Source organism: Elephantulus edwardii, unplaced genomic scaffold (assembly GCF_000299155.1).
Source record: "Elephantulus edwardii isolate Elephantulus edwardi_28Jun2011 unplaced genomic scaffold, EleEdw1.0 scaffold00273, whole genome shotgun sequence".
Taxonomy (NCBI): Eukaryota; Metazoa; Chordata; class Mammalia; order Macroscelidea; family Macroscelididae; genus Elephantulus; species Elephantulus edwardii.
In genome coordinates, this window is record NW_006400023.1 from 1,960,372 (window position 1) to 1,977,122 (window position 16,751).

Below are 16,751 nucleotides of genomic sequence, written 5' to 3' on the forward strand. Positions count from 1 at the left end.
AAGTGAGGAGGACATAAATCACTTGTTGCAGAAGATCAAGGAATGCAGCCTTAAATCTGGATTGCATCTCAATGCCAAGGAAACAAAGAGTCTTACCATTGGATATGATGGATAGATAAGAGATTGAAACTGTAAAAAACTTCATTTTACTTGGATCCACAATTAACACACTTAGTACCAGTAACCAGGAAATAAGGAGACACACCTCACTGGGAAAGTCTGCAGTTAGGGACCTCTCCAAATTATTGAGGAGTAATGATGTCAGTTTGAGGACTAAGGTGTGTCTCATACAGGCCATAGCCTTTCCAAGCACTTACTATGCATCTGAGAGCTGGACAGTGAATAGGGATGACAGAAGAATTAGTGCATTTGGCTTATGGTATTGGAGAAGAGCACTGAACATTTCATGAATGGTTAAAAGAATAAATAAATATGTCTTGGAGAGGGTGCAGCAAGAGTGTTCTTTGAAAGGAAGCTCTGGTGGCCTAGCGGCAAGAAGCTGCACTGCAATCCAGAGGCACGTAGTTCGAATCTACCAGATGCTCTGCTGGAGAAGGAGGGACGATTTTCTCCTGTATCAGTCAGATCTGATTTGATGGTACACACACACACACACACACACACACAAAAATAATAAAATTTAAAAAAAATTTAAAAAATAGTGTTCTTTGAGGACAAAGATGATATATCTTCATCTCACGTACTTTGGGCATGTTTTTAGGAGAGGCTATTCCTTGGATAGGGACATCATTCTTAGAAAGATGGAGGGAAGGCAAAAGAGAGGATGAACCTCAATAAGATACACTGGCACAGTGAATGCAGCAATGGGCTCAAGCATGTCAGAGATCATGAGGATGACATGAGATAGAACAGGGTTCAGATCTGCTGTTCATAGGGTTGCCATGGGTCATACTCAACTCAATGGCACCTGACAACAATATGTTAATGATATGTTAAAATAATAATGTCTGTCTAAAAATAAACATTTAAAAAGTAAATGTTACCTTTTTTCTTTTTACAATTTAAAATGGTTAATAAAAAACTTGAAATCATATGTATGGCTTGAATTTTATTTCTATTAAGCAGTGTTTCTATGGACTTTTAAAAATTTTTTCAATTTTATTTTTATTATTTTGTGCACGCGCGCGCACACACGCGTGTGTGTGTGTGTGTGTGTGTGTGTGTGTACCATCAGATGGGATCTGACTGGTACAGGAGGAGATTGCCCCTCCTTCTCCAGAAGAGCATCTGGTGGATTCAAATCGCACACCTCTGGGATTGCAGTGAAGCTTCTTGCCACTAAGCCAACAGAGCTCCTTCCATGGACTTTTAAAACTGAGCAGTCTCCAAAGCCTAACACTCCATGAATATGTGACTAAATTAGAATGTAATAATAACTAAACTGTTGTGAATAGTTGCTAGGTGCTGCCCAAATTGACTATAAATCATAAAGACTCTATAAACAAACAACAGATTGAAATCTTACCCTATTTTGCACCATCCTCATGATTTCCAACATACTCAAGTCAACTGCTGTTGTTTTTGTTCTTGTTAGAGTCTGGTTGAGGGTCTTCTCTCATTAACGTCCTACTTTTCCTAGTATGATATCTTTTTCCAAGGTCTTGCCCCTTCTGGCAATTTTCAAAGCATGTGAGCTAAGATTCACTACCCTGGCCTCTAAGGAGCACCCTGATTTGTTGTTCTTTTTACTGTCCATGTTCAAAATTTTTCATCATCATCAGAATTCAAAGGCATTGATTCATCTTCAGTCTTCATTAATCATTGTCTTACTTTCAGATGCATAAGAAGCAATTGGAAATATTATTGCATGGATCAAGTTCACCTTACTCTTTGCACTGATATCTTTGCTATCTAGCACTTTAAGGATGTCCTCTACAGCAAATTTCTCTAATGCATCTTTGTATTTCTTGACTACTACTACCAAAAGTATTGAAAGCAGAAATGTAGATCCAACTAAAATGAAAATCTTGAGAATGTCAGTCTTTCTACCAACTGTCATGATGTTGCTTATTGGTCCAGTAGTGAGGATTTTTGAATGTTGAGATTTAATCCATATTGAAAACTACACTCTTTGATTGTCCTTAGTAAGTGCCTCAAGTATTTACTTTCTGCAAGAAAGTTTCTATTATCTCCATAACACAGGTTGTTGATGAGTCATCTTCCAATCTTGATGCCACATTCTTCTTCATATAATCAAGCTTCTCAAATTACTTGCTCAGCATGCAGACTGAATAGCTATGATGCAACCTTGACACACAGCTTTCATGATTTTAAACCACACTTTGTACCCTTTTTCTGTTCAGACAGCTGCTTTTTGGTCTATGAATAAGTTTCACATTAATATGATTAAGTATTATAGGATTCCCATTCTTCTCAATATTTACCATAATTTGTCATGAGCTACATAGTCAAAAGACTTTGCATAGTCAATAAAACACAAGTAAGCAGGTTTGTGGTATATTCTGCTTTCAGCCAAAATCTTTCTGACATTGGCAGTAATATCCCTTATTCTGGGACCTCTTATGAATCCTTGTTAAATTTTTGGAAGTTCCCTATCACTGTACTACTGTACTTGCATGAAATATTAATGACACTGTTCAATAATTTCTACTCTGTGCTGGATCACCAATTTTGGAATGGAAACAAAGTGCAGCTTGAACATCTTCCTTCATCATCATTGTTTATTTATCATATACTACTTTCTAAAAGATGCAGTGAAGGCTTTGGCAAAAAATTAAGTCCCAGGAATTGATAGGATACCAATTGATTTATTTCAATTACCAAATATAGCTTTGGATGAGTTCACCAGTCTATGCCAAGAAAGTTGGAAGACTGTCTGGCCAATAGATTGGAAGAGGTCCATATTTGTTCCCATTCCAAAGAAAGGTGATCCAACTGAATGTGGAAACAATTGAACAATGGAAACAGCTAGAATAGTGCATAGATAAGGAACTGCCAGAATTCAAGCAGAATTTAGAAGAAGCCATGGCACCAGGGACATCATTATCGATGTCAGGTGGATCCTGGCTGAAAGTATAGAATACCAAAAGAATGTCTCTTTGTGCTTTATTGACCATGAAAATGCATTTGACTCTGTGGATCCTAACAAGTTGTGGAGGACATTGAGAAGAATGGGAATTCCAGAGCACTTAATTGTGCTCATGTGAAACCTATACCTGGTCCAGGAGGCTGTTGTGTGAACAGAGCAGGGGAGCACTGCATGGTTTAAAATTGAGAAGGGAGTGTGTTAGGATTATATTCTCTCTCCATACCTGCTCAATCTGTATGCTGAGCAAATTAATCAAGAAGCTGGACTCTATCTATGAAGAGGAATGTGGCATCAGGATCTGCATTATGCAGATGATATAATCTTGCTTGCTGAAAGTGGGGAGGACTTGATGCTCTTGTTGCAGAACATCAAAGAATGCAACCTTCAGTATGGTCTGCATCTCAATGTCAAGGAAACAAAGATTCTTACTGCTGGACTGATAGGCAACTTTATGGATGGAGAGGAGATTGAAACTGTCAACAGCTTCATCTTTCTGGGAGTCAGGAAATAAGAAGACACATTGTATTGGGAAAATCTTCCAGTTAGGGGCCTCTCCTAATTATTGAGGAGTAATGGTGTCAGTTTGAGGACTAAGGTGCATCTGATTTAGGTCATCGTCTTTCCAATCACTTGCTTTGCATCTGAGAGCTAGACAATGAATAGGGACGACAGAAGAAGAATTGATGTCTTTGAGTTGTGGTGTTGGAGAAGAACACTGAATATCCCATGTACAGCCAAAAGAACAAACAGGTATGTCTTGGAAAGGGTGCAACCAGAGTGCTCTTTGGAGGCAAAAATGATGAGACTTCACCTCATATACTTAGGGCATTGTTGCTAGGAGCAGCTAATCCTGGGAGAAGAACATGATACTTGGAACAGTGGAGGGTCGGTGAAGGAGAGGAAGACCCTTCACCAGGTGGATTGACACAGTGACTGCCCAATTGCGCTCTAGTGTGTTAGTAAGTGTGAAGATGGCACAGGATAGAACAGGGTTCAGATCTTTTGTTCATAGGATTGCTATGTACTGTGCTCGATGGCACCTAACAGCAACTAAAAATGACCCAGTGTTGACTAATAATTTGTGGTACAGAAATTCTGTTTATGCTTTCCATCTTTTTTATTTCCTGCATTATTTAATATTTTGCCCCTAGAATCCTTCAGTATTGCAAATGGAGGCTTGGATTTGTTATTTCCACTTGAGAAAATTCTGTATGTGTTCTTTCTTTTTGGGTTTTTTTTTTTTAAATTTTATTATTTTTTTTGAGTCTGTGCACCCAGCCTCTCCTGCCATGGCTGCACTTAGTCGCAACCCTTCATTTCAGAAGGTGCAGTAGTGGCACCATGAACATGGCTCCGAGCTCAGCCTGCACCACCTCTTTGATTTGGACAAGGAGTGCTTCAACCACTTCAGCCTGACCCTCAACACCAACCATGGGCAGATCCTACTGGATTACTCCAAGAACCTGGTGATGGAGGAAGTGATGTGGATGCTGGTGGACCTGGCCAAGTCCAGGGGTGTGGAGGCCGCCCAGGAACACATGTTCAATGGAGAGAAGATCAACTTCACTGAGGACCAAGCTGTGCTGCATATGGCCCTACGGAACCGGTAGAACACTCCCATCATGGTGGACACCAAGGATGTGATGCCTGAGGTCAACAGGGAGCTAGCTGGACAAAGTCTGGATGAAGTCTTTCTGCCAGTGTGTTCGAATTGGTGACCAGAAAGGGTACACAGGCAAGCCCATTACATATGTGATCAACATAGGCATCAGGGGCTCCAACCTGGGACCCTTCATAGTGACTGAAGCCCTCAAGTCATACTCTGCAGGTGGTCCCCAAGTCTGGTTTGTCTCCAACACTGATGGGACCCACATTGCTAAAACCCTGGCCTTGCTGAGCCCGGAGTCTTCCCTGTTCATCATTGCCTACAGGACTTTTATGACCCAGGAGACCATCACCAATGCAGAGACGGCAAAGGAGTGGTTCCTCATGTCAGCAAAGGATCCTTCTGCAGTCGTGAAACACTTTGTTGCCCTGTCTACCAACATGACCAAACTGAAGGAGTTTGGAATTGACCCTCAAAATATGTTTGAGTTCTGGGGTTGGGTAGGAGGATGGTACTTGCTGTGGTCAGCCATTGGACTCTCCAGTGCCCTGCATGCACATAGGCTTTGGCAACTTTGAGCAGCTGCTGCCCGGGCCACACTGGATGGACCAGCACTTCCACACTGTGCCCCTAGAGAAGAATGCCCCTGTCCTGCTGGCTCTGCTGGGAATCTGGTACATCAGCTGCTTCAGTTGTGAGACTCAGGCTATGCTGCCCTATGACCAGTACCTCCACCACTTTGCTGCCTACTTCCAGCAGGGTGACATGGAATCAAATGGGAAGTACATTACCAAGTCTGGCATCCGTGTGGACCACCAGACAGGCCCCATCTTGTGGGGGCCAGGGACCCATGGCCAGCATGCCTTCTACCAGCTTATCCACCAAGGCACCAGGATGATACCTTGTGACTTCCTTATCCCGGTCTAGACCCGGCACCCTATATGGAATGGGTTGCATCAAAAGATCCTTCTGGCCAACTTCTTAGCCTAGACTGAGGCCCTGATGAAGGGGAAGACAAAAGAAGAGGCCTGGAAAGAGCTCCACTCCAGGTGACAGCAAAGAGTCCAGAGGAGTTGGAAAAGCTGCTGCCACACAAGGTCTTTGAAGGAAATCGCCCAACCAATTCCATTGTGTTCACCAAGCTTACGCCATTTATTCTTGGAGCCTTGATTACCATGTGTGAGCTTAAGATCTTCATTCAAGGAGTCATCTGGGACATTAACAGCTCCAACCAATGGGGAGTGGAGCTAGGCAAGCAGTGGCTAAGAAAATTGAACCTGAACTTGAGGGCACCAAACCAGTGACCTCTCATGATTCTTCCACCAATGGGCTGATCAACTTCATCAAGCAACAACAGAAAGCGTGAGTCCAAAAGCTAATAAACTTATGCTCAGCACCAAACCCCCATCGTGACTGGTCCTTCTTGTCCTTACTGCCACAGTCTGCACTGCATGGTCCCACTCCACCCTACCTAGAGCACCTTTGTGCTGTGGACTTGGACCAAAAGTCTCTCAGGAGAGGCTTCTCTGGACTCACCACACCCTGTCTCTCAGTGTCCACTAACCCCTCTGTGTTGCTGGTTTACTAGAATGTTTCAGTGCAACTGGTTTTCAGACCCATGCTCACACCGTTCACATCCCAGGTAGAAAAATAAAAGTACCACAAAGGAGGAAAAAAAACCCCAAAATTTTATTATTTGTGTGTGTACTGTCAAAGTGGGTCTGACTGGTAGAGGAGGAGATTGCCCCTCCTTCTCCAGCAGAGCACCTGATGGATTCGAACCACGCACCTCTGGGATTGCATCCTTTTGGTTTTTTAACTCCTGTTCTTTCACATTTCATTTTAATACTTTGCTTTGTCTTCTCCTGCTGCTCTTTGAAATCTTCTCTTTAGCTTTTTTTTTTTTTATTTTAATTTTCTTTTATTTTGTTATTTGTGTGTGTGTGTACCGTCAAATCAGATCTGACTGGTACAGGAGGAAATTGCCCCTCCTCCCCGGCAGAGCATCTGGTGGATTCGAACCATGTGCCTCTTGGTTTGCAGTGCAGCTTTCTTGCCACTAGGCCTCTTTGGCTTTCTTACCTCAACATTCCTTCCCTTTGTTTTGGCTTTTCTCAATCTAATGCAAATTTCAGAGTCTCCTCTGACATCCATTTTTTTTCTTTGTAATGGCCTTTCCCCACAACTTGTCTGGTCTTCAGTTTCTAGTGTTCAATACATCAAATCTGTTCTTGAGGTGGTTTTTAAGTTCAGCTGGAATAGATTAAAGGTCATATTTTGTTACTCTTAGACTTGTATTCATTATATTTACCTTAAATTTAAACCTATACCTACATGATTGATGGCCAATGCATAAGAAACAATTAAAAACACCAATGCTTGGATCAGGAGCACCTTAATCTCTAAATTGATCCTTGCTCTTTAGTATTTCTTTTTTAATTTTTTACTAGTTTATTTACAAAATTCCAATACATTGTTTTAAAGAACAAATTCTTTCAACTTCCCTCACCCTGCCCCCATCAAATTGTACAACCCCATGATTAATTCCCCTCTCCCTCTGCACATTCTCATCTCTCTGCTTCCACCCTCCCCTACTCCTCTTGGTTCCTTATACTCATTCTACAATAATGGTTTTATACAATATTTATCCTTGTGGGACTGAGTTACTTCCCTCAGGATAATGCTCTTTAGTCCCTCCCATCTTAGGTAACAATTTACAAAATCATTGCTCCTGTGTGCTGCATAGTATTCCATTGTGTGACTGTACCACAATTTCTCAATCCATTCATTTGTGGTTGGACATTTGAGCTGTTTCCATGTTCTTGCGATGGTGAATAATGTTGCTATGAACATTGGTGTACAAATTTCCTTTTGTACCTCAGTACTGCCAAATACAACGAGAAATGCACAATCTAAAGAGTACATAATTGATGCATGGGACCTTCTAAAGATTAAATCCATATGTGCATCAGAAACTTTTCCCAACAGGGTGAAAATAAAACCTACAGACTGGGAACAAACATATGGTAATACCATCTCAGATAAGAGTCTTAAGACAAAAGTTTACAGAATACTCCTGGGCCTCCACAAGAAAAAGACTGATAACCCAATTACAAAATGGACAGAAGACATGGAAAAATATTTCCCAGAGGAAGATATTTGAATGGCAAACAGACATATGAAGAAATGTGATCATGAGAAATAAGAGAGATGCAAGTAAAAATCACAATGAGGTACCATCTCACTCCAGTAAGAGTGGCAAAGTTTAATAGGGCATCAAGTAATAAATGTTGGAGAGGACGTGACAAGAAAGGAACTCTTATCCATTGTTGGTGGGATTGTAAAATGGTACAACCACTCTGGAAGGCAGTTTGACGCTTCCTCAAAAAGCTGAAAATAGAAATTCCATATGACCCAGCTATTCCACTACTTGGAATATACGCTGAGAATATGAGAACTGATCTCTTTAATACTTTAAAAAGGATCTTGACAGTAGATTTTCCCAATTAAACATGTCTTTTGAATTCTTGACTGCTTTGGTCATGGGTGTTGAGTCAAGTTCAGTTAAATCAGACAGCTTCAATCTTTTCTCCTTTTATCATGATGTTTATTGATCTAGTGTGGTGAGGATTTTTGTTTTCTTGATGTAGAAATGCAATACATATTGAAGGCTGTAGTCTTTGATCTTCTTTATTAAGTGCTTTAAATATTCTTTCTGCAAGTGATGTTGTGTCATCTGTATACAGTAGGTTGTTACTGAATCTTTTTCTAATCTCAAAGTCACATTCTTCTTCCTATAAACCAGATTATCAAATTAATTGTTCAACGTACAAACTGAACAGGTATGGAGGAAGAATATAATCATGACATGTACCTTTCTTGGTTATAATCCATGCAGTGTTCCCATGTCCTCTTGGAATAACTGTTTATTTGTCTATGCACAAGTTTTGTATTAGCAAAATTAAGTGTTCTGACATTTTCATTCTTCTTAAGTTTATCTATTTTTTTATGATTCACACAGTTAAATATCATTTCATAATCAAGAAAACTCATTCTAATATTCTCTGCTTACAGTCACAATCCATCTGACATCAGCAATGATGTCCTTTGTTCTACTATCATGGAATAAGAAATTGAAGCCTTTGAACTGTGATGGGCAAAGAGTATTGAATAAACCATGGACTGAAAAAAGAACAAACAAATTTGTCTTTGACAAAATGTAACCAGGGTGTTCCTTGGAGGGCAAGGATGATGAGACTTTATCTCACATACTTTGAACATGTTTTTTGGGGGGCAGTTCTTGTAAAAAGACATGATGGTCAGAAAAAGACAGGAAGATCTGAAATGGAATGGATTGACAGTGACTAGAACAATGGTCTTGAGCACAGCAGAGATCGTGGTGGTGGTGATGGATAGGTCAAGGTTCAGATCTCCTGTTCATAGGTTCACTGTGAGTTGACTAGGACAGCATATAACAACAATAACAATTGATGATCTGTTCCACAGTTTTGACTACAGATATTGAGCTTCTCCACGGACTGTTTCTACAAATGTTGTCAACCTGATTCCTTTGTAGTCTATCAGGAGAAGTCCGTATATATAGTAGTTTTCTATTTATGGTGGTTTTGTTTGTTTTTTTTTTTAAAGATGTTTGCAATGAGTAAATGAGTGTACAAAATCTGTCATTTTCTCTTCAGCCATGTTTCTGGCACAAAGGCCATATTTTCCAACTACCAGTCCTTCTTTGTTTCCAGCTTTTGCATTTGCATTCAAGTCATGAATTATTAAAAACACATCTTGATTGCATGTTTGATCAGTTTTGAAATATAAGAGTTGGCAAATATCCTCAACTTTAAAAAAATGTTAAAAATTTTTAGTTGGTTTGCATACACATGTTTTGTACATGTACTTTGTGTTTTATACTGTCCTTGGTATGATGTTGTTGTGTACTGTTAAGTCAGAACTGGTCCGTAGCTGACCCTCCAGTGGGTTTTCAGAGGCAGTTAATTGCACGTGAGGAGATTGCCCATCCCTCTCCCTCAGAGCAGCTGGTATCCTCAAACCGCATGCCTTTGGGATTGTAGCGCAGCTTCTTGCCACTAGGCCACCAGAGTCTAAAATCCTTAATTTCTTAATCTTTGGCTTTAGAGGTTGGTGTATATGTTTGAATAATATTAATAGTGGTATTAACGAGTCTTCCTTGTATGTATATGGATAATGTGCTATTACTCCCAGCATTGTACCTCAGGACAGATTGTGAAGTACTCTTTTTCTTTTTTTTAAGGGCTAGACGTTGATCTTTTTTTTTCTTTTTAGAGGGGAAACAGATTTTATTAGAATAACCTGTGAACTTCAGTTAGTCAAGCAATTTTTACCCTATGAATAATCAAGAGTTCATTGTGATTATAAGTTTCTGGCGAAATTTTCCTTTTCAAAAGCTCCACAGAGCAGCTTAATTATAATCTCTTACTACCTACTCAGAGAAAAATCTTAAAACTGACTGAAGGGCAGTGGTGCTGGGCGTCTCGCGGTCGCGTAGCCGTTAATACTCCCAGTCGGCACCCGGCACCCGGTGCCTTAGCAGCAGTAGCAGCCGCTGCAGAAGCAGCAGAGGCACCCCGGCCATCACAGCCCTGCGCTGGTGCAGCCCCCCTTGCTCCCTCTGCGCTTCCCCCGTCGCTGGCACCATGGCTGATCAGCTGACCGAAGAACAGATCGCTGAATTCAAGGAAGCTTTCTCCCTATTCGATAAAGATGGTGATGGCACCATCACAACAAAGGAACTTGGAACCGTCACGAGGTCACTGGGTCAGAACCCAACAGAAGCGCAATTACAGGATATGATCAATGAAGTGGACGCCGATGGCAATGGCACCATTAACTTCCCAGAATGTTTTACTATGATGGCTAGAAAAATGAAAGACACAGATAGTGAAGAAGAAATCCGTGAAGCGTTCCCAGTCTTTGACAAGGATGGCAATGGTTACATCAGTGCGGCAGAGCTACGTCACGTCATGACAAACTTAGGAGAAAAACTAGCAGATGAAGAAGTATATGAAATGATCAGAGAAGCAGACATCGACGGGGATGGACAGGTCAACTATGAAGAATTTGTACAGATGATGACTGCAAAATGAAGACCTACTTTCAACTCCTTTCCCCCGCCCCCCAGAAGAATCAAATTGAATATTTTACTTACCTCTTGCAAAAAAAAAAAAAAAAAAGAAAAGAAAAAAGTTCATTTATTCATTCTGTTTCTGTATAGCAAAACTGAATGTCAAAAGTACCTTCTGTCCACACACACACACAAAATCTGCATGTATTGGTTAGTGGTCCTGTCCCCTAAAGATCAAGCTACACATCAGTTTTAAAATATAAGTACTTGTACTACCTTAATGATAAGGAAGCACTTAGTGGATTCCTTCAAGTTCCATTTGCTAATGATTAATACGCTGTTTGGGCTGGCCAGTTTTTCATGCATGCAGCTTGATGATTGAGCACAGTCAGGCATTTGTATTAAAAACAAAAACAAAAACCTGAAAAAAACAAAATTCAAAACCTACTCAAAGAATAACTGACTGTAGCTTTCCTTCCCCCCCATTTTTTAGTTTAATTTTAATAATTTTAAAAATAATTTTAATGAACATTTACAGAGATTTTGGATTTCCATTCATTCATTGCTGCACTTCTCTCCCTAGACGTTAATTTTTTTTTATAATAGACGTTGATTTTTAATAAGAAAAGGCACACGGGAAATAGGAGGCTGGAGCTGAATTGTTCACTGTGTGGTGGTGGTGATGATGGTGGTTGTAGAAGCGCCATGTAGAGCCAATGATGGCTACGCAAACTGTTGGTACTTCTGTTCCTATTTCTCAGTGGCTGCTTTGTTGGCTAGGTCCTCAGTCTTCTGTGTAGCTGCCAGTGCTGTCTCCTTTGCCTTTTTCTCGGCTTCCTTTGCAATTTCAAAAAGTGTCTTATAAAGGGCTTCACCTTGTAACTTGGCCAAGATGTATTCAAACCCCTTCATAGTCTTGGTCACGCTGCTTTTAAATGGAGCCAGACCAAATTCCTGGAGAGCTCTGGAGACACCAAACTAATTAGGGAAGACCTAGGCTTCTCCACAGATTTTGGCCCAACCATTGTTACCACAGTAACCATCAGCCAGTCTTGGTTGATGTTGCAGGTGAAGGTGGTCATGGTATGATCGTATAGATCCACAATAGAGTCCTCTAGGATATACACTGAGTGAGCAACATCAGCAGGAAACAGCTGCTCAGACCAGCAGAGCATCCTGTTGGTCTTCGTCAGAGGTCTCCTGGACAGGAGTTTCTGGTCAGAGGTACCTTCTGGTATACTATATCTTCCGTCAAAACATGTTTGCTGTAGGGATTCAGGTACTGCTGCCAGAAGACGGGGAACCCTTGGTCCCAGGAAATATAGAGCACGCTCTGGCCTGGGAAATATTTTGCCATTGTCCCTGTGGGGAAGGGCTCAGCACCTGAAAAGCATCAGGAGTGCAGAGCCCCGGGGTACTTCGATGCCAGACTAGCTCCATCACCACTTTCCTGGGCCCAAGCTTCCAATGCCAAGAGGAGCGGTCAGGGAGTCCAAGTGCTCTTTTTTGATGAACTCAACAGTATTCCTTTTCAATTTTTCATTGCCATCATAATAGATCATTTGATTCTCTAATTCAAAATGGCCAGTGACAATCCATCTCAGCTCACTAACGCCTAGGATTTCTATCCTTATTTGTTCCACTTCATTTTTGACAACATAAAATTTTCCTAGATTTGTACCTCTTATAGTCCATATGCAAGTTCACATTAAAGTTGAAGAAAATTGTAATAAATCCATGAAACCCAAAATATGACCTTGAGTGTATCCCAAACGGATTTAAAAACCATCATAAGAATAGGCATTGAGCACTTATTACCAAAGATGAGATGAGTTGCACAATGACATCATTCATGAAGAAAGGAAAAAGTTATTACGAAGACAGGAAAGAAAGAAAAAACTGAATTAGATGTCAGAGGAGACTCCAAAAATTGTATTAAAATGAAGAGGCCAAAATAAGGGGAAGGAAAGCTGAGGTAAGAGAGCTGGACAAAAATGTCAAAAGACAACTAGAGAGGACAAAGCAAAGCATTATAACAAAATCTGTGAAAAGCTGTTGTTAGAAAACCAAAAGGGAAAAGCACATTCAACATTTCTTAAGCTGAAATAACTTAAGAACAAATTCAAGCCTTGAGTTGCAAAATTTAAGGATTCTATGGGAAAGTCAGCTGTCAGGGACCTCTCCAGAGTACTAAAGAGCATCACTGTTAATCTGGGGACTAATGTGTGCCTTATCCAGGCCATACTCTTCACAATTGCTTGCTATGAGTCAGAGAGCTGGATAATGACTCGGGATGATAGAAAGAAAATTGATGCCTTTGAGCTGTGGTGCTGGAGAACAGTGTTGAATATACCATGGACTTCTAGGAGAACAAAAATGTTCATCCTGGAGAGGGTGAAATAGGACTGTTCCTTGAAGACAAGGATTCTGAAGCTTCATCTGATGTACTTTGGACATGTTGCAAGGCAGGATGGAGAGGGATGCCATGCTTGGGAGGGTGGAGGGATGGCACGAGAGAGGAAGACCCTCAATGAAGTGAATTGATTCAGTAACTGGGGTAATGAGGGTAGGTGTGTCAGAGACAATAAGATTGGCACAGGATAGAGCAGGGTTTAGGGCTGGCTCTTGTACGTAGGGTCGCTGTGAGTCACAAGAGACTTGACGGCACATAACTGCAACAACAATGGGCAAAATCTAGAATGACTCGGAAGGCATCAAAAGAAGATGGAAAGATTACACAGAACCACCTCCTGCCTAGTTCCTTATCTTGTAACACTTGTTAAACAGTCTATAACCTCACCCTAACTTTAGGCCCGGGCTGCTCTCTTCTTTGACGTCAGCCCAGCTGTCCCTCCTCAATAAACTTTGTTAAACTGAAAAAAAAAAATTGGTTCATACAGAATCATTACAGTAAAGAGCATATAATAAAAAAACCAATAGTACTGAAGGAAGAAATCCAAACTCCAGTAAAAGCATTGGCAAAAAATAAGGTCCTATAAATTGATGAAATACCAATACTAAAATAAAACCTATATGCAGAACAGATTATCCGGGAGGCTGGGCTCTATGAGGAGAAATGTGGGGTCAGGATTGGTGGACGATTTATCAACAATCTGCGTTATGCGGATGACACAACCCTGCTTGCTGAAACTGAGGAGGACCTCATGCACTTGCTGCAAAGGGTCAAGGACTATAGGCTACAATATGGATTGAGGTTCAATGTCAAGAAGACAAAGATTCTCACCACTGGGCCAATTGGCAGCATCAGGATGGATGGTGAAGAGATTGAGATTGTACACAGCTTTAGTTTGCTTGGCTCCATAGTCAACAGTCTTGGCACCAGCAGCCAGGAAATTAAAAGGCGCATTGCCATGGGAAAGTCTGCTGTTAGGGACCTCTCCAAAGTGCTGAAGAGCAGTGGTATCTCTCTGGAGACTAAGGTGCGTCTGATACAGGCCATGGTCTTCGCAATCACCTGTTATGCATCAGAGAGTTGGACAATGATCAAGGAGGATAGAAGGAGAATTGATGCCTTTGAGCTGTGGTGCTGGAGAAGAGTACTGAGAATACCATGGACTGCTAGGAAAACAAACAGATTTGTCCTGGAAAGGGTTAAACCGGGTGGCTCCTTGGAGGCAAGGATTCTGAGGCTCCGTCTAACTTACTTTGGACATGTAGTGAGGAGAGACCGGTCCTTGGAGAGGGACATCATGCTTGGGAGGGTGGAGGGACGGCGCAGGAGAGGAAGGCCCTCTATGAGGTGGATTGATTCAGTGACTGGGATAATTGGGATGGGAGTGTCAGAGACAGTGCGATTGGCACAGGACAGAGCGGAGTTTAGGGCTGTTGTACATAGGGTCGCTATGAGTCGCAGGCGACTTGACAGCACATAACAACAACAACAACAAAATAAAATGTATTTAAATATAAAATAAATTTATTTGGTACTAAAATCAAATATATTTTTTAAATCAACTAGACCCAAACATTGTCCAGAATTTGGCCACATTTTTAGGATAGCTATAGAATTCATCTAACTCTAAAATTCTAGGAATGCTTTGTCCTCTTAAGATGAGAATAGTTCACTTTCAGCTCAATTAATCATAGTAGAAACAGTGTCAATGAAATGGCTTGGCAAATAGGAATTATCTTAAGATTTGCATATTAAAGGCAGCCACTGAAATAAACCGATATATCGAAATCTATCTATCTTTCCTAAAACGGTGACTTCATCTTTACCAAGTAGCTCTGTACCTTGTCAAAGTTAGTGCTTACACTCCGCACAGGGTCCTTGAGCAAAGGAAATGAGTGCAGAGCTCACTTGACTCCTTTGTCATAGCCAGTTGGAATGTGGGCACCTGTGAGTCTCTGAGCAAATCAGGACTGTTCTTGTTTCATTCCCCTGCAGCTTTCCACGCACTCTGCTCAGCTGTCATGTCACATCAGTAAGAAAGTACAATCTCATGAGCCAGTAGGGGTCTGGCAGGCTGTATTTCTCAGAGACCTTTAAATTAATTCACCACTCTTTAAAAGTAACAACTCAGTAAATCTCTTCGACAAGTTCCTGCTGTGTAGTAGTCTAACAATATTAAAATACTAGATCTCCATGCTCTGCTTCATCCTTTCCCAAATGTATGAAAAATTGAATATAATTATGGGCAGAAATACAAAGAAAATTCCATTTTAAACAATTCCTTTGGGGAATCACATGATTTATAGAGTTCCCAGCACAAACTCTCCTTATGAATGGGCTCATGGAAGCTGTGACCCACTAATCTCTTTTGACCTGGATAATGATAGAGAGACCTCCCCTCTATCCTCATCTATGTCAACTGAGCTTAGCTTTCTCTTATTTAGATAAATGTTTCAAGTTTCATACTGATAAGAAGTTATGTACTGTTGGCTAATCTGGTATACATTGGCCTCTATAAAAATCTTGAAGTGTTTCACCTTTAGGATCAAGAGAGCTTTCTTCTGGTAAAAGGATGAGCACCTCCCCACTAAGCTACAATAAGTCATTGTGCTAGAAAGTCTCTATTCTACTATTTTCCTCTGTGTATTTTTCCTCCACGTAGACCAAGAAGCTATTGTTCGAACAGAACAGGGAACTCTACATGGTTTCAAATTAGGAGAATCAGGGTTGTAGTCTTTCTCCATATTCAATCTATATGTTGAGCAAATCATTTGAGGCTCTAGACTATATGAAGAACAATTTGGTATGAGGATTGGAAGAAGACTCATCAACAACTTGCATTATCCAGATGACACAACCTTGCTTGCTGAAAGTGAAGAGGAGTTGAAACAGTTGCTGAAAAAGATCAAAGAGTGCAACTTTCAATATGGACTGCCTCTCCACATTAATAAAACAAAAAACTTTACCACTGAACCAATGTCTATACCATGATGGAGAAAAGATAGAAGTTGTCAATTATTTCCTTTCACATTTTTTTAATTTCCTTTTACTTGTATCCACAACCATGGTAACAGCATCTAAAAAAAAATCAAAAGATATATTGCATTGTGAAAATACGCTGTCAAAGACCCCTCTGAAGTCCTAAAGAGCAAGGACATAAATTTAAAGACTAAGGTGTGCCTGATCCAAGCTATCATATATTCAATGCATCTGAAAGTTTGACAATAAATAAAGATGGCAGAAGAATTGATGATTTTGAATTGTGGTCTTGGAGAAGAGTACCAAATATTCCATGGACTGCCAAAAGAACAAGCAAGTCTGTCTCGAAAGAAGTGCAACAAAAGTGGATGTTCCTTAAAGGTTGTTGTTTTGTTGTTGTTATGTGCCTTCAAGTCGTTTGCGTCTCATAGCGACCCTATGCACAACAGCCCTAAACCCTGCTCTGTCCTGCGCCAACCGCACTGCCTCTGACACACCCATCCCGATCACCCCAGTCACCAAATCAATCCATCTCATAGAGGGTCTTCCCCTCCTGCGCTGTCCCTCC

At 40.8% G+C, this 16,751-nt stretch overlaps 3 pseudogenes; 2 read left to right on the forward strand and 1 right to left on the reverse strand.

Annotated features, from left to right (window-relative positions):
• The first annotated feature begins 4,356 nt into the window (after positions 1-4,356).
• LOC102844729 lies at positions 4,357-6,264 on the forward strand (annotated as a pseudogene).
• A 4,099-nt stretch (positions 6,265-10,363) lies between these two features.
• LOC102849859 lies at positions 10,364-10,813 on the forward strand (annotated as a pseudogene).
• Positions 10,814-11,514: 701 nt separating this feature from the next.
• LOC102845135 lies at positions 11,515-12,148 on the reverse strand (annotated as a pseudogene).
• Positions 12,149-16,751: the final 4,603 nt, after the last annotated feature.